Here is a 19,050-nt window from a genome sequence, read left to right as displayed (position 1 = left end):
TGGTAAAAGCCTGGTTTACAATTGAAGTCAGCGCAGCTGTCCCCTCTGCAGCCTTTTGATCTATCCAGTTTACGGGCAAGACATTCATCATAGTCCGGTACACAAAGCGCCAGTGTATGATAAATGCCCCCCATTGATTCTATGACTGGACACCTTTAATTTTCCTAGTTCTACATGGAGAGAGATGCCTGACCTGACAGAGCGGAGCATAAATCAGGGGAAGGGGAGATGGCGCCCCATAGGATACGTTTGCTTTAACATTAGCATATCCAGTTTTTTGCATTCATGGTGTCTTGTAACTAAATAGTTGTGACTGCTGTTTCTATATTTTTTGGGTTTGTACAGTAAAAGGAAATCTGATATTGTCCGTTTAGCAACAAACAAATGTGCAATTGTTATCTGTAAAGAATTACAGAAATAGTTTGTGCACTTAGAGTAATCCCTTCAGCTACGATTAGTTTTCTAGACTGTACATAGCTAAAAATATGCCTATATTGGGATGATGATGATGACTGCAGGTTGTAGTTCTAGCACTCATGTGCTGCTTCATCCATCAAACAGTTTGTATTACCAAATATAACTGAAAATATAGGCTACATGAACCAGATATTAGTAATTGCTAACAATAACACCTCACAGTTACCCATCCTAGCCACTACATGAAGAATGGAGCTGTTCTTCCAGCTACATTGTCTGTTGTTTCTTGTGCCAGACGCAAATCGGGATGGGCTGAAGGTCGTGGACCCCAAATTATCTGATACTAATGTCCTGTGACAGTGGAGGCGAAACCTATGGCACGGGTGCCAGAGGTGGCACTCAGAGCCCTCTCTATGGGCACCTGTACCATCACCCCCCTAGTGCAGAGTTCGCCAGACAGGACTCAAGGCCCCTTGCAGTCCCAGGCAGCCAAAGACCCTAGAACAGTGATGGCCAACCTTTTAGAGGCCGAGTGCCCAAACTGCAACCCAAAACCCTGATTATTTATCGCGAGGTGCCAACCAAAAATTAAAGCAGTAACTTATTGCTCTCTGTTCAAAAAACTTTCAATCATATTTGCCTCCTGAGGACAGCAACACAGTAGAAAATGTTCATCATTTTAGCTTCCAGTTTCCCTCTGTACACAGAGAATCATAGGCCAGCAGTATGTCCTCCAAAAATAATTCGACCCTGTCTAATCCTACAGTCCCAAGTAGCGAAGTAAGTATCAAAATATGACTGAAAGCAGCATCTTTTAAGTTGCTTGGAACTGCAGGAAGATTATTTGAGTCCTGTCTGGTGTGCTGGGGCGATGGCCCGGGTGCCCACAGAAAGGGCTCTGAGTGCCGCCTCTGGCACCCGTGCCATAGGTTCGCCACCACTGCCCTAGAAGAAAGCTACAATGATAATACAAACTTCTTCTCCTTCTTTCGACTGTATTGGTGTCTTCAGGTGCCTATACATGTGACAGAGCAGGGAGTAATAAGTTACTGCTTAAATTGTCGCATCAGCACTTTGCAAAAAAAAGGGGGTTTTGGTTGTAGTATGGGTACTCAGCGTCTAAAAGGTTCGCCATCACTGTCCTATGACATAATAAGAAAAAGGTTGCTAGCAAATGAAAGGAGTTGTCCGGGGAGTGGAAAACATAGCTGCTTTTTCCAAAAATACATCCATCACTGACTGGTATTGTATCTCAGCTGTATAGAAATGAGCTTAGTTTAGTTGTAAACCCACATACTACCCATGGTCAGGTGTGGAGCTGATTATGAGGGGGGAGTATGTTTTTTTCATTACGTGGACGACCTCGGCATCATGAATAATACAAGTAAGGAAAACAACCTTAGTGGCGTGGTCTTACACATCAATTCTTGCAGATATCAGTGGCAGTAGGTTGCCCGTAGGTATGTGATCCACCAATGTTCTGTTATCAAACCCATACACAGACTACTCATCGATACCATTAACAATGGGGCTCATTTACTAAGGGTCCGGCGAAGCGCATTTTCGTCAGGTTTCCCGACGATCTCCGTTTTGTGCCGAATTGCCCGGGGATTTTGGTGCACGCGATCAGATTTTGGCACATCGGCTGCGGCTTGCGCGCAACAAAAATCAAGGGGCGAGCCGTCGGACAGCCCAACGGATTAGGACAACGTGCAGGATTTAACATTTAGAAATGTGCCGCAAGACACGCACTTACAAGCACCGGGAAGAAGAAGGTGAACTCCGATGGACCCCGGCGCAAAAGCGACGGATGCAGGAACTCGGGCGCACGATCTTAGTGAATCGCAGCAGACTCGAATCCGGACAACGCACCGCGGGATCGCGACAGGGCCGGGTAAGTAATCTGCCCCAATGTGTGTACAGTCAAAGTCATTATCATTAACGATCCTTATTCCATGACAATCCCAGTAGTTAATATAAAGTGAGCACTAACCACACAAAATCGCAGAGCTGAGTGGCCTTAGGGTGTGAAGATTAGATTAACAGAATTACAAGAATCTCTGGCTGTGAATATAACCTTAGTTGGACTTTGGAGAAACAATGTGATACAATTACTCACAGTCAATTTCCCAACACTTGCCAAACACAAGGTTAATTGGGGTTTTACAAGTAAAAGATATTTAAGGAGAATGGACAGATTCTAGCAAGCCCTTCACTAATGTAAGACTAATGTAATGTGTAATGAGGCTATGCTTCACACCATCCTATGGTATATTTAAGGACAACCTGTCACGTTACATAAACAGTCCAGAGTAGTATCAGAGTAGTAGAGCTGAGAGAGCCGAGCAGATACATAGGGAAGATTTACCAATCTACTTGTGCCAGAATTGTGGCGTCATTCATGCCAAGAACTTTCTCAATTGTCTTTGGCACATTTATCAAGGCACATACAACAAAGAGGCGTCTATATAAAATCTGCTCAGCTCCACCTGCTCCATAACATGCTGTAATATACCGTAATAATTTATTTAATTATATAGCGCACACAGATTGTGCAGTGCTGCACAGAGCTTCCCAAATCAGTCCCTGTCCCCATGGGGCAGTGGTGGCGAACCTATGGCACAGGTGCCAGAGCTGGCACTCAGAGCCTTCTCTGTGGGCACCCGCACCTTCACTCCAGCACAGAGTTTGCAAAACAGGACTAAAGGCCTCTTGTACTCCCAGGCAGCCCAGGACCCTGGAAGGAAGCTCAATGATAATCCGAACTACGCCTTTTTACTATTGGTGTCCTCTGGTGCCTATATGATTTAAACCTGTGACAGAGCAGGGAGTAATAAGTCACTGCCTAAATTGTTACATTGGCACGTTGCAAAAAATATGTGTGTTTTGGTTGTAGTTTGGGCACTCGGTGTCTAAAAGGTTTGCCATCACTGCCATAGGGGCTCACAGTCTAATCAATTTACCAGTATGTTTTATAGTGTGGGAGGAAACCGGAAGACCTGGAGGACCATGCAAACACAGAGACAACATACAAACTCTTTGCAGATGTTTACCTGGATAGGCCTTGAACCCAGGACCCCAGCGCTGCAGGACAGTAGTGCTAACCAAAGAGCCACCTTGCTGCCCATGCTATCTGCAGATAGGACATGCACAATTTGATTATCTCCTCCAGCTCTATAACATACTGCCTGCTGTTAGGACACTGTGTACAATGTACTCAGTTCCTCCTGCTCCATAGCATGCTGCCTACAGATACGACTTTATTTACAATCTTCTCAGCGCCTCCTGCTTTATAACACGCTACCTGAAGTTAGGACACTGTTTACAATCCCATCAGCTCCTCCTCCTATAAAACATGCTGCCTACAGATAGGACACTATGTATAATCTGCTCAGCTCCGTCTGTTCCACTACAGTGCAAACTCTGTGTCAAGCCCCCGAGTATAATGTATGGACTATAGTACTATAGTATAGTGACACCTTATGGGCCCCCTAAGCCACTTGGGCCCTGTTGTGCCGCACTCTCTGCAACCCCCCTGCATATTCAAGTTACGCCCCTGCATATTCTGCATGCTATGTGACAGAAGTCATACACAGGTATAATAAAGCATCCAAATTATGACCTCATACAATTTGCAGGGAGACATTTTATTGTAGGATACATGAACCATATAGTAAAGACTTTTCCTCATTTCTGGATCAAGTCCAAACTTTGGAGAAAAAAAAAAACACAAATTCACAAATAGTTGTAGAAATCTCCATTGTCTGTCTGCTATTACACAGACACATACAGCCTGCAGCTCATCCATGTTCTAAGTGTAGACTCAACACAGGGTAAAATACTGGAGAGATCCAAGCGTCTTAACCTCAGGATCCGGAGGGAATGGGCAATTCTATAAAGTCAATGGTTATCATAACATAATATATCGTGTTTATATTGGGAGAGAGGATTTATATGTTCTGCGGAAGGTGACATGATACTTCTGACCATATTTCAATCCCGCTCACATTCATCAGGTCGGCTTGGCATGGCTCAGAAATTTCCCTTCATATATACTATATTAATCCAAAATCTCCTGAAAAATCTCCTTTTTTGGTACCCTGGCGCATTGCAGACCATTCATCTCGATTAGGTTTAATGTGTTATATATCGTCCCCATCCCTCATCCTGTCATTATGTAACGATTTTACATCTTCCTCTATTGTATTCCTTGGCATTGTCAGCAGAACCAGACGTTGCTCTCAATCCATGACTCCACATGCCTGTCCATACTGAAGAGCGATGAGCTTAACACTAAATTGTGATGAATATGTATCATTAACTACTACTTATTTCTGCCTCAGCTATGAACAACCTCATGTTATTACACAATAGTTTTCTTTTTTTCGGAAATTGTAAAATTCATTTTGGGACATTTGGTCCATAAAATAAATGTATAAGACCTGGCAGAGGCTTTGGAATTGTTCCTCGGTGGTTACTTTGTCTAGATTCTCTTTCCTTATATAGTTTTGTATTTTATTTTCCTTTTACGTATGTTTTGTGGCATTTCGCATTACATCCCATTCACCTTGGACTTTGCATATAAGATGGCGGCTGATGGCTGGTTCGAGCAGCAGGATTTTTAAATTAAATTATTTTATTCTGTTCCCTGGACCATACAAGCTCTAATACAGCTGGTCCCCGACTTAAGGACACCCGACTTACAGGCGACCCCTAGTTACAGACGGACCTCTCTGGCCATTATGACCTCTGGTGAAGCTCTCTGGATGCTGCAAATTTACTGAACTTTAGTCCCAGGCTGCAATGATCAGCTGTAAGATGTCTGTAATAAAGCTTTATTGATGATCTTTCTTCCCATGACAGCAAAAAATTTTGAAAATCCAATTGTCACTGCAACAAAAGAACACTTGGAACATCTGGAGTTTCAGCTATAAACTATACCAGTTCCAACTTACATACAAATTCAACTTAAGAACAAACCAAAAGAACATATCTTGTATGTAACCCAAGGATTGCCTGTTCTTCGTGCTACCCCCTCATTCCCATGGACTATATGAGCATGATGGTGTGACACAAGAGCTTACAGTCTACGAGGATGTGGGGGTGACACAAGAGCTTACAGTCTATGAGGATGAGGGGATGACACAAGAGCTTACAGTCTATGAGGATGAAGGGGTGACACAAGAGCTTACAGTCTATGAGGATGAAGGGGTGACACAAGAGCTTACAGTCTATGAGGATGAAGGGGTGACACAAGAGCTTACAGTCTATGAGGATGAAGGGGTGACACTCTTTTTTTTTTTTGCGGGTGACACGCTGACACATTAATTTCAATAGGCTCATGCACACAACTGTGATCCATGAGGAGGATGCTGAAAACTCAATTATACCTGTGTTTATGGCTGACGTCTTCCCATCAAGTCTATAGCAAAGAGAAAATACAGACACCACATGGATGTATTTGCGGATCACTTGCTAGGTGACACAATCATGTAACAAGTAGGGAACAAGCATTATGATTATTTACATCTGTAAAAACAGCTCGGCAAAGAATTACTGTATATACTCGAGTATAAGCCGAGTTTTTCAGCACAATTTTTGTGCTGAAAAAGCCCCACTCGGCTTATACTCAAGTATGTATATATATTTAAAAAACATTAGCGCTGAAAAATGAGTGCTAAGGTTTTTTTCATAATGAAAGGGGCAGTGCTGGTCATTTTATTTGTAAAGAGGGGCAGTGCTGGACATTTCTTTATAAAATGGAATTCTGCTGGTCATTTTTTTTTTGTAAGGGGTGGCTCTACTGGACAATTCTTTATAAAAGAGGGTTCTGTTGGTCATTTTGTTTTTTAAAGGGGGCCTCTGCTGGACATTTCTATATAAAGGGGGGTTCTGCTGGAGATTTTTTTTAAAGGGGACATTTTATTAAAGAGTAGTTGCTGCATTTTTCACCCTAGGCTTATATTCGAGTTAATAAGTTTTCCTAGATTTTTGTTGCAAAATTAGGGTGCTAAGCTTATACTCATATCGGCTTATACTCAAGAATATACAATGATGACATACAGACTATAAAAGTTGACCTCAGATATATTGTATGCAGCCTGAAAACAGCATCTGTATGCATGCAGGTAGCCTTAGACTTAGGATCTGTTAATTTATGTTTCTATACTGGAACAGAAAAAAGAAATCTGGGTAGAGATGTGGATAAAGTAAACAGTTAAAAAGTGTTCATAACTGTGAGAATTGTGGCCATCAAAGTTATGATAATGCCAGGTTATCTAATATAAGTAATTGGGATTCTTGCAGGTAGCTACTTCAAAACAGATCGGCAGAACCATCATGGAATACAGGACTAAAATCATGGACATGTGTGTCCCATCACACATTCAGCATGTATTACATAAAAATGCCTTTAGAAAATCATCCAATAATAAATTGCAGTCTAAATAATGATTGAAGGATTGATACAGAGATAGCTGTCAATCACTGATCCACCCATCAATAACAAAATTTTTCCTATCGGAAAAAGGGTTTATGCCTGATCACGTATTGTCTGACTGCCAAGACCCTTATTAAGACAGAACTGGAAAGGGACTTCTGACAAAGCTTTGAATAGCAACTAGAGATGAGCGAGCACTAAAATGCTCGAGTGCTCGTTATTCGAGACAAACTTCTCCCGATGCTCGAGTGCTCGTCTCAAATAACGAGCCACATTGAAGTCAATGGGAGACTCGAGCATTTTTCACTGAAAGAACGCATTGAAAGAAAACAGAAGAAGAACACATTGCAGATGTTTGCAGATGTTTTCGATGAAAGAACACATTGAAAGAACACTGAAGAACACATTGCAGATGTTCCGTAAATCTGCTAACTTATCTGGAGATACGCGTGCCGAGCGGTGTTCTTCACAATAGTATGTGAAGAACAATATGTGTGAAGAACACATTGCAGATGTTTCCATACATCTGCAAGGTGTTCTTCACATACTACTGTGAAGAACACTGTTCGGCACGCGTGTCTTCGGATAAGTTAGCAGATGTACACGAACATCTGCAATGTGTTCCTCACTGTGTTCTTCACTGTGTTTTTGATCCTGTGTTCACTGTTTTTATTGTATTCTTCACTTTTCGTCACTGTGTTTTCTTAAGTAAATGCTTGATCTCGAGCAGGGGAAATACTCATCCGACCAACGAGCCGTTTCGAGTATGCTAATACTCGAACGAGCATCAAGCTCGGACGAGTATACTCGCTCATCTCTAATAGCAACATAGGGGGACTGGAACCCCCACAATCAGACATGTATTCTCCATCTGCATGATAAGTGGTATTATTTAAAAAAAAAACATTGAAAGTTCTGTGTACTTACTTCTACAGAGCTCTTTTATAGGATAGGTAGGAAACAAAGTGCAATATAGCAGAACATAGTTATTTAGTCTTGTGTTTATGTGTCAGTACACCTCCAACAGCTATTCCTCTTGGCAGATATTTGGTTTGGCTGAGCATGCAAGTGCCACACGCTTTGCTGGTTTATCTCTCCTCAGTACAAAAGGATGAGGTGTCAAAATTCAACATGTCTAACACTTGCTTCCCCTAGAAACATCTGTCAAGGCAGATTAAGGAGGTTCCCGTTCATTTCCTTATATTTATTTCATATAAGAACAGTGCGGAATAAGGAATTTTCTTTCAGTCAAATCTTGAGCTGAGATTTTCTCCAGCTTGTGCTGCTGTAATCTTCTGTTTACAGAAATCAGACCCATGAGTTTGGTCATCTTTAGTAGGGCTGAATGGTAATGTATTCATTGCATTAAGGCTAGAACTATACCAAAGCTTTGGTAAATGGATACATTGGGGGATATTTATCATATGATAGCCCCACCGTTGCTTTTCGCAGCACGATATATCAAGAGGCTGAAGACGCGGGAACAGTAAGACCCCACGCCGGCCCACTCACAGCCTGCCGCGCCCCAACTTCACGCCCCACTGGCGTGAATATGGCGGAGAGGGCTAAATAATCGCAAGTGCTAGCAATAAGCTAGTCAGGGCTTCTATGCCACTGACGTGATAAATATTCCCCATTTTCTGCAATGTTAATTCCCACAGACCCATAATAATATACATATTATTATGGAGGAGGTGAATGGAATGTAAAAAGTAGGACTATATCACAGGTTGCAGACTTGAAATATGCACCATAGGTAAATGTATCAGCAATGTATGTATATATATATATTTGGAGATCTGAATACTGATATCCCCACTGCGTCATCAACTGTGATCTGTCTGCAGTCCTGGTACAAAACAAGCGCAGCCATGAATAATGTGAAGTGGTGCTACTACAAGCTTATGCTGTCACATCCACAAAAGTACAGGCAGTCCCCGGGTTACATACAATATAAGTTCTTTAGGTTTCTACTTAAGTTATACTTGTTTGCAACTCTAGAAAAAAATTTGTCTATGTAAAATTTGGATTTTCAACATTTTTTGCTGTAATCGGACCAAGGATTATCAATAAAGCTTCATTACAGACACATTACAGCTGATCATTGCAGGCTGGGACTATAGTAACATCCAGAGATCTTGACCAGGTCACAGTGGGCAGAGAGGACCGCCTGTAAGTAGGGGTCGTCTGTAAGTCGGGTGTCCTTAAATCGGGGACTGTCTGTATAGACAGATTACAAATTATATTCCAACACTATCCTTATTATCATATTAATTCTTGAAAGCTGCCCTGAGGATTGTTCTTGGCCGTACTGTAAGTATTTGTGTATGCACTGTATCTAACAGTCAGTGATAAACCATATCATAAAATCCCCAAGCAGATACTCAATGCATTTACATGCATTTCCACTGCTGGGGATGGAGATGTGTGATGTGGGGGTAGAGGAGGCATTAGCCTTTTAATTAATCATTTCAAGTTCGACTGTGTCTGTTTTACTCTGTGAAACTCCTCTGGCCTCATGACATTGTGCAGTGCTTGATATAGGGGCAGCAGAATTCCTTTGGATATTTCTCAAAAGAAATGGTAAATTATGCTGATTATACATACCAGATAAGTTTAATATACCAGCAAAAAAAACATAATCCCATCTCTATCAGTTTTTTGCTTTTACAAAAGTCTGAAACACCTAGCACATTAATTGTTTGTTGTATTTTCCTATTGGAGGAATAAAAATGATGATAAATAAATAGATTTAACATATATGTAGATTACCAAAAGTCTAGAGACCTAACCACATGAAAAACGTCGACCACATGATGGAAACAGTCAAACATAAAAATGGCATAAATGTTGAAGTAATTCTAATAAAAACCATTGAAACTTCTCAATGACATGACAATTCTGAAGCAACTTTCTATCAGGGTCTGGGGTAGTGGACCCACTGAATCACCACGAGCAATGACGTAAGCCAACTCTTGGGAGCGGGATATCACCAGGTTGCTCCACAGGTGCCACTTTGCGCGCGGTGTTGGCCAAAGGGAAGTACAGAATCGTAAGGCAGAGGCGGTGTCGAGGTCAGACAGGAGGTCAGGACAGGCTGCACAGGATCAGAGTTAGGAAACAGTTAGAAGGTCAGGGCTGGCAGCAGAAAATCAGAGTCAGGAACAGGAGTAAGGGTCACAACGGGAAATCACAATAAATGCAGGAATAATGGGTAGGAAGCTTTCTCAAAGGCACAAAGATCCGACAGGGGACACAGGAAGGGGCTGGCAATTTATTAGGGCAGAAGGCCCGCTAGTGCCAATCTTTGGAGTACTGGTCCTTTAAATCTTACAGAGCCGGCGCACACGCACACTAGGTGGTGGGGGCCGCCACTATAACGAGGGAAGGTGAGTGAGGCTGCAGCCGGGGTCCAACGACACACTTTCCTTATACATTGAGTTGGCGTGTTCCTCTAAAGGTTTTTTTCAAAATGAATGAAAAAATTGATGACTCATGACCATTTCCTAATACAAAGAGATGTGTTCCTAAAAAGTCAGAATATCTGATTGGACTGTTTCAAGCTGTGCAGGGACCAGTAACACCCAGTTGTCAATTATTCTCATTCAATAATAAAAACAGTGGAACATTATAAACCAAAAAATTATTCAGTAAAATTGTTATATTATGGGCGATTCATGTATTTACTAAACCAGACAGGTCAGTAGAGGAGATAGATGCTATTTAAAATGTTTTATCAATTAAATATCATAAAAATATTAGACTGTATGAAAGTTCTAGAACATTTTTTAAGCTCTCGTAGGCTTCTATTTTCTGCTCTTAAAGTAAATGTAACCCCTTCTAATGACAAAAAGAGGAAGGAAGGAAGTCCTTATCACCAAGAAAGCAAGTCAAAGGCTTTGACATTAAACGTTTTCTTCCACTGCTACTTAGTATTTGCTTGGCATTTGTTAGAATGTAGACATAGCACTGGGGTTTTTCCATGAAGTAATATAACAACATGTACAATAGGTAAGAACTTATTAAAGAGGTCTCTTGATCTTTATCAGCTCTTAAGATTAGAAGGTCGGTGTAACAGTAATACTCTCACACTTTCCAGGAGGTTCATGTTTCATTTCACTCTAAAGCTATAAACACAAAGGAACATGCTTAGTGCGAATGACAGGCTAGCATTTACTACAAGGCCATTGATAAGCGGAGTAATATTTAATACAATGGGGCAGATTTACTTACCCGGCCCATTCGCGATCCAGCGGCGCGTTCTCTGAACAGGATTCGGGTCCGGACGGGATTTATGAAGGTAGTTCCTCCGCCGTCCACCAGTTGGTGCTGCTGCGCTGAAAATCAACTGAACGCGCCGGAATACACCGAGCTGGACCAGGTGAAGGTAAGCACGTCCCAAGCGACACAATTTCAGTTTTTAAATGCGGCGTTTTTTTCCGAATACGTCGGGTTTTCGTTCGGCCACGCCCCCCGATTTCCGTTGCGTGCATGCCAGCGCCGATGCGCCACAATCCGATCGCGTGCGCCAAAATCCCGGGGCAATTCAGGTACAATCGGCGCAAATCGGAAATATTCGGGTAGCACGTCGGGAAAATGCGAATCGGGCCCTTAGTAAATGACCACCAATATCTCCAAAAGGCTATGAGGCTGATGTATCAAGACCAGCGCTTTTTGAGCCCGTCTTATAATCAGCACAGCCAAATTTAGAGGTTCTGACCTCTTAGTAATTCTTGCTCAGCTCTGGTACTCCAGAATTGAAATATGGACTGGCTCAGATTTAAAGGGAACCTACCACCACGAATCTACCTATAAAGGTAGATCGGGTGGTAGGTGGATCAATAGGACGTGAGGATAGCCCTTTTAAGGGCTAATCCTCACGTCCCCGCACTGTTTTGTGAACTTATATAAAAGGTTTATACTAATTTTGTTATGCGGCTACTGGGGCGTGGAGTAGCCGCAGCTGTGGCTACATGGCGCGGCTACTCCACGCCCCAGTAGCCACTTTATCCCTACTACCCACAATCTTCGGCGCGCAGCTGCAAGGAGCTGCGCGCCGAAGATTGTGGGTAGTAGGGATAAAGTGGCTACTGGGGCGTGGAGTAGCCGCGCCGTGTAGCCACAGCTGTGGCTACTCCACGCCCCAGTAGCCGCATAACAAAATTAGCATAAACCTTTTATATAAGTTCACAAAACAGTGCGGGGACATGAGGATTAGCCCTTAAAAGGGCTATCCTCACGTCCTATTGATCCACCTACCACCCGATCTACCTTTATAGGTAGATTCGTGGTGGTAGGTCCCCTTTAAGCTACAAATGTGCCCCTTATTGGCCTGCCTTGCTTCAATCCACACCCATTTTCTTTAAAAATGGGACATGTGCCATACAAAAAAGCAGAAAACTACACAATGGGGCACATTTACTTACCCGGCCGACGGAGTTCACCCGAAGTGTATTGTCCGATGATAACTGCTAATATATATATGTTATAAGTCTATTGTATGATTTCTATCTAAATATTCCCACAGCCCATTTGTAATGACAATTACATGGTCCAGTGCTCCATCTACAGGCATTGGTGGTGGTCCCTATGTATGGAAGATACAGTAGGCTAGGATGCGTGGCACTGAGGACTATCTGACCAATCTAATTATAATGAATTACTATTAGGCTTCCTACAGAGTTGCATATGGGCTTATTTTTCCAGGGGTAGGCTGAAGTTTTCATTGGAACAATTTAGCAAAAACTGCAATTTCCTAAATTTCCCCCTGCCTACTTGCCCACACTGTGCTAGCCTGCAGGTGACAAATGGGCCAACAGTGCCAATTTTGGCTATGTGCACAGAACTGATAAACAGAGGCAGACGGACAAAAGTGAATTCAGACTGAATTTGTGATATGAATAGAAAAGTGAAAAGGTACAAGCAAGGGTCAAAAGCACAGAAGAAGCACAATAGAGAATGTAAAATTGCAAGCACCGAAAGACAAATCTATCAAGCACTGAAAGATGAGAAGTTCAAACTGCAGGAGTTCTCTCAATAATACAAAGTTTGTATATTTTTTTGTTTATTATGGAGAAATGGGAAAATGGCGACATTATTACTTTTAATTTGTGGGGAGGGATTCATTAAAAAAATATTTGTTTTTTTATTAAAAAAAATACCCAGGGGACTTCACAATTTGCACTTTATTCTGTGGACAATACACTGATATGAAATTTCGCTACACCTTTGCTTTATGTACATTATACTGTTATTAGTAGCCGCCTTAACATTTGTACTTCCTGAATGTATACCTACAAAATGTATTCGCTTTCATAATTTTTCTATGCTAAAAAGTTAAATAGGCAAATTTAAGTCTTCTCTGCTGACATCTTACTAAAACTTTATCCAAAAACAACTGTTGCACAACTAGAAAAAGTAATAGAGATGAATGTGAATTGCTAATTCCTTGGAAAAGTATTTAGAAAAAAAGGATCTTACTGCCACATGCAATTACAACATTTCTGAGCTCAGTCAAAATATGGTGACAGCGGTCAGTGATGCCAAACTCAGAGGAATACACTTCACTGGAATTAGTAAAAATTACAGTCTCATGACAGAAATTTACTAGAAATATATTTAAAGTAATTTCACTTCTAACATATATGTAAATATATATATTATATATAAAGCTGGATGTATATGTGTGTGTATGTATGTATGTCCGCTAAATGAATCTATACCGTTCCATTTACAGTCACCAAATTTTGCACACCCGCTCTCTGTGACTCAGGGAATGTCAGAGACTCGGTTTGAGCCGAAATTTTCACCATGCACTTTCCAAGATTCAATTAGTCACCACCATATACAGGAGCCATTGTCTGCTGCTGCTGTGGCAGTTGGAAGCTGAGTCGTGATTGGTTGCTGTTCTTCCACAGCTCATTACTATGAGCTGTGCGCTTTGATTGGTTAGTATAGGCCAGTGATGGTGAACCTATGGCACTGGTGCCAGAGATGGCACTCAGAGTCCTTTCTGTGGGCACCCAGGCCATCAGTCCAGGACAGAGTTCACCAAACAGGAACAAATTCATTAAATCTTCCTGCAGTCCTAGGCAACTCATGAGATGCTGCGCTCAGCACTACTTCACAGCGACACTTCATTGGCTGTTTGGAACTGCTTGAGAAGTGAGAAGGTGTTGAAAGAAGTGCATTATCTTTGGAGGTCCCCCTGCTGGACCCATCATTCTTTCTAAACAGAGAGAAGCTACAAAGATAGTCTGAATTTGCCCACCTTGATTCAATTGTATTGGTGGCCTCAGGCGGCCGATACAATTAAAGAAGTGGAAGAACCGTTAGCAATAAGTTACTGTTTAAAATGGCACATTGGCACATCAGGGTAAATAAGTGGATTTTGGTTGTAGTTTGGGCACTCGGTCTCTAAAAGGTTCGCCATCACTGGTATAGGCTATGAGTATAAGATGCTTATGTGTGAGGTAAGATGGATAGAGATAGAGAGACAGACTGAGACCGACTGTGACAGGGACAGAGACAGGTTATGATAGGGACAGAGACAGGTTATGATAGGGACAGAGACAGGTTGTGACAGGGACTGAAAGACAGGTTGTGACAGGGACTGAAAGACAGGTTGTGACAGGGAATGAGGCAGACTGTGACAGGGACTGACAAACAGGCTGTGACAGGGACTGAGAGACAGCCTGTAACAGGAACTGACAGACAGCCTGTGACAGGAACTGACTAACAGGCTGTCACAGGGACTGACTGACAGACAGGCTATGACAGGGACGAACTGACAGACAGGCTGTGACAGGGACGGACTGACAGACAGCCTGTGACAGGGACGCACTGACAGACAGGCTGTGACAGGGATGGACTGACAGACAGGCTGTGACAGGGACTGACAGTCAGTGAAAGATAAAAAGTTTGGACACAAATTCAAAGAGTTTTTTGTATTTTCATAAAAATTGCAGATTCACACTGAAAGTATCAAAACTATGAATTAACACATGTGGAATTATATACTTAACACAAACATGTGAAACAACTGAAAATATGTCCTATATTCTAGGTTCTTCAAAGTAGCCACCCTTTGCTTTGATTACTGCTTTGCAGACTCTTGGCATTCTCTTGATGAGCTTCAAGAGGTGGTCACCAGAAAAGCTTTGCACATCACAGGTGCCTTGTCAGGTTTATAAGTGGGATTTCTTGCCTTATAAATGGGATTGGGACCATCAATTGTGCTGCACAGAAGTCAGGTGGATACACAGATGATAGTCCTACTGAATAGACTGTTACAATTTGTATTATGGCTAGAAAAAAACAGCTGACTAAAGATATATGAGTCCCCATTATTAATTTAAAAAATGAAGGTAAAATTGGGAAAACATTGGGAAAGTGTCCCCAAGTGCCGTTGCAAAAACCATCAAGCGCTACAAGAAACTGGCTCACATGAGGAAAGGAAGACCAAGAGTCACCTCTGCTGCGGAGGATAAGTTCATCCGAGTCAACAGCCTCAGAAATTGCAGGTTAATAGCAACTCATATTAAAGACTGGTTCAATGCCACACAGAGTTCTAGCAGCAGAAACATCTGTACAACCAATGTTAAAAGACTGTGTGCATCTTCCTTCATGGTAAAATAGCTGCTAGGAAACCACTGCGAAGGACAGACAAGCAGAAGATACTTGTTTGGGCTCAAAAACACAAAAAATGGACATTAGACCAAATCTGTGCTTTGGTCTGATGAGTCCAAATTTGGCTCAACCACTGTGTCTTTGTGCGACGCAGAAAAGGTGAACGAATTGACTCTTCATGCCTGGTCCCACCGTGGAGCATGGAGGAGTGATGGTGTAGGGGTGCTTTGCTGGTGACACTGTTGGGGATTTATTCAAAATTGAAGGCATGGTTACACAGCTATTCCATCCAGTTTGCGTTTAGTTGGACCATCATTTATTTTCCAACAGGACAAAGACCCCCAACACACTTCCAGGCTGTGTAAGGGCTATTTAACCAAGAAGGAGAACAATGGGGTGCTACGCTAGATTACCTGGCCTCCACAATCACCACACCTGAACCCAATCGAAATGGTTTGGGGTGAGCTGGACTGCAGAGGGAAGGCAAAAGGGACAACAAGTGCTAAGCATCTCTGGGAACTCAGAGATTGTTGGAAGACCATTTCAGGTGACTACCTCTTGAAGCTCATCAAGAGAATGCCAAGAGTGTGCAAAACAGTAATCAAAGGAAAATGTGGCTACTTTAAAGAACCTAGAAGATAAGACAAATTTTCAGTTGTTTCAAACATTTTTGTTAAGTATATATAATGTGTTAGTTCATAGTTGTGATGTCTTCAGTTTGAATCTATAATTTTTATAGCCAGGGAAATACAAAAAACTCTCTGAATAAGAAGGTGTGTCCAAACTTGTGGTCAATGTTATACATATATGCTATAGGTTATTATAGGTATGATTTCTATAGGTTATTATAGGTATGAATATTCCCACAACTCATATGAAACGGCAATTCCATGTTCCATTGCTTATATACAGGCAAACCATTGATGATCGTCCTTAGGTGTATAAGATAAAGTTGTTTATTCCTTAGAGCAAGCCAATATTGTGACCTTGATATCCTGACTTCTGAGCTTTGAGTTGACTTTTCTCCTGGTGCTAAAGGTTTGGACTGAAGACATCCATTATTTCACACTTTAGGACTTTTAGTTATTTCCCTCCAACTCTGAAACTATCTTCTAATTTTATGGTATAGGTTTAATAACTACCTATACCTCCATAAGATGCTACTTGCTCTGGTACAAGTAAATGCCTGGTATTCAAAACCAAAGTCTTCAAGGGCATTACAGGTACAATGAGCAATCCTTCCCTGATTAATGGTAACAACCAGAAACAACTAGTGAAGTTTACTGGAGTAGAATAAACATTTGGTTATTTGACAAATAGAAGTACGGTAATCGATAACCTTATAAAGTTACGCATTACAATATGTGGCAATATGCTTTAATGTGCAAGACATAATAATACTGTTACATACATAAAGAATCATCTGTACCTAAAGGGGGACAAATGTCATCTACATGTAACACTACATGCCGGCAGCCAGTAATCTAGACAATTGTATGAATGCAATACAAAAAAAGGAACACAAATAAATACTAATCTATGATTATCGGCTAAACAATCTAAATCTGTGTTAATACCAAATGTGTGATATGCTTCTGAACATTAGGCTTAAGAATTAACTGAAAGGCCAGTTTCGCAATGGAAGCAACATTGGTGGTAAAAATAAGCAGACTGTGTCGAAGAAATTGGATAGCAGTTACAAGAGGCAGAATTAAAACAATGGATCACCACTTTTCATCTTTATTCCTATTTTTACTATTCCTATGTTTATTAACGTTATGTAGATCTTTTTGTCTCCATGGTAACAGACAACAAGTCCAATGTAGTCTGATTCTGCATTCATACTTCCGTAAGAACATAATTAAAGTGTTGTGGGTTCTCCAGAAACCAACAGAACACTGGGGTAGGGGTCGAAAAAATAATACACAGAATGTATGTTTTTGTGTATACTCCCAGCCAGAGCTTACCTTGCTCTGATTACCTGTTCCAGCGGTGTAGCCCTGGTCAGTTAGTGGCCTCAGCATTGACTGGAGTAGAATTGGTAAAGGGGTTTTATAGGAAAAGGGTCCAGGACTGTGGTGGTAAAAAGCAGAATGTATACTTACCTCTATGAGGCTCACGGTTCCTGTGTCCTAGGACTTGCATCAACCAATGAGTGGCCTCTTTGGATGTAACTTCCATCTTTCAGTGTTGTTTCCTGGTCCGAGGAGCCCATTCATTGGCTTAAGTGTGACCCCACTTCCAGCTGCACATAGGGATGAAAATCTTTTTTATTTCTCTTCCCGACTCCTTAGTTGTTTGCCATATTCCTGGAAAACCCCTTTCACATCACTTCTGATCTGCTTATCAGCCTCCTGCCTCAACATCCTAAAGGTGAAATTGTTTAAGCTACACTCTTACCTGCTGTATATAAGAACTGTATAAACAAGTTTTTACCAACATATTTAACATCTATCATAAACATATTTAATTGTTTGTATGTTTTCAACTGTTGGTAAAGTAATGGAAATGGCAAAGAAGGTGGTTTTATACAAAATAGACTTTAGAGCATAACTGTAAAGTTATATAAAGTTATAATGATTTAATCAAATTGTTATATGTGATTCCCCCTTTGATGCCTACTTTGTGGTGCTCATTCTTTTCTTTCCAAAGTTATGGCATTTTCTTTTCTGAAAGTGTTTGACAAAAATCCTTCTTACCAGAGGTGAAGTGGGCGGAGACAGACTAATATCTGTCTATGCCATCAAGGCCAGTTAGCTTGCCCACAGATGCCTTGTGTTCTCTCTCAAAGTAATTTAGCAGTAAATACCTTTAGTTTCCGACAAGTAAATCCAGAGAAAATTGAAAAGTACACATACAGGATGTATATGGTGACTAATCTGGAAGATTCCATCACATCGAGAAGCAAGGAACATGTAATAAGTTGTAGAAATCATTAATACATGATGTCTATGCCTGTGCTGTGTGAGTACTAAGGGCTTATCTGCACAGTGGTGATACTGCGGATGACAAGGTTGGGGAATGGAGCAGCATGAGGTGCAGAGACAGACAGAGAAAGTTCTGTAGATTCACAGACTGGTATGGAGGGACTGATGAGGAACAGGGTGGATCTTGTAGCTCACTATTCTGTTCAGGAGACATCTGTTTCCACTGTCTGGAACACATCCAGCCCTGCTACATACACAGAAAGCTCTGTCACATGACCTCCTCCCCTATGAGCAGGAAGCAGCGGCCCCTCCCCTCCCAGGAATCCGTAGAATTCGTAGATTTGTTTATACTAAGGACTACAGGCTTGTTATTGGTGATGGGAATTGCGGTTCTTCTTAGTGAACTGGCTCATTAGGCCCCGCCCACTAAAAAGAGCCGGCTCCTCTGGCTCCTGAACGGCTCAATATTAAATATATAATAGGGAGCTGCAGGCCAGTCAATCACCCCACTCCACTTTTAATCCGATTGTATCGGGTTAAAGGGGGCGTGGTGAGCCAGTTAGGGGTAGGGTTAAGTGAGGCGGCTCATACGTGAACGAAAAATCACTACTTGTCAGCACAGGGGGAGTAAGCAACTAC

General features: G+C 41.7%; 1 protein-coding gene across 1 annotated transcript in view; it reads right to left on the bottom strand.

The window, feature by feature from the left end:
- The window catches only part of VEGFC (vascular endothelial growth factor C), a 95,609-nt gene that overhangs the window by 49,674 nt on the left and 26,885 nt on the right, over positions 1 to 19,050 (bottom strand). The window lies entirely within an intron of this gene.

This window comes from Engystomops pustulosus, chromosome 1 (assembly GCF_040894005.1).
Source record: "Engystomops pustulosus chromosome 1, aEngPut4.maternal, whole genome shotgun sequence".
NCBI lineage: Eukaryota > Metazoa > Chordata > Amphibia > Anura > Leptodactylidae > Engystomops > Engystomops pustulosus.
The sequence above is the reverse complement of the archived record's forward strand: the minus strand, read 5'-3'. Positions and strand labels throughout refer to the sequence as shown.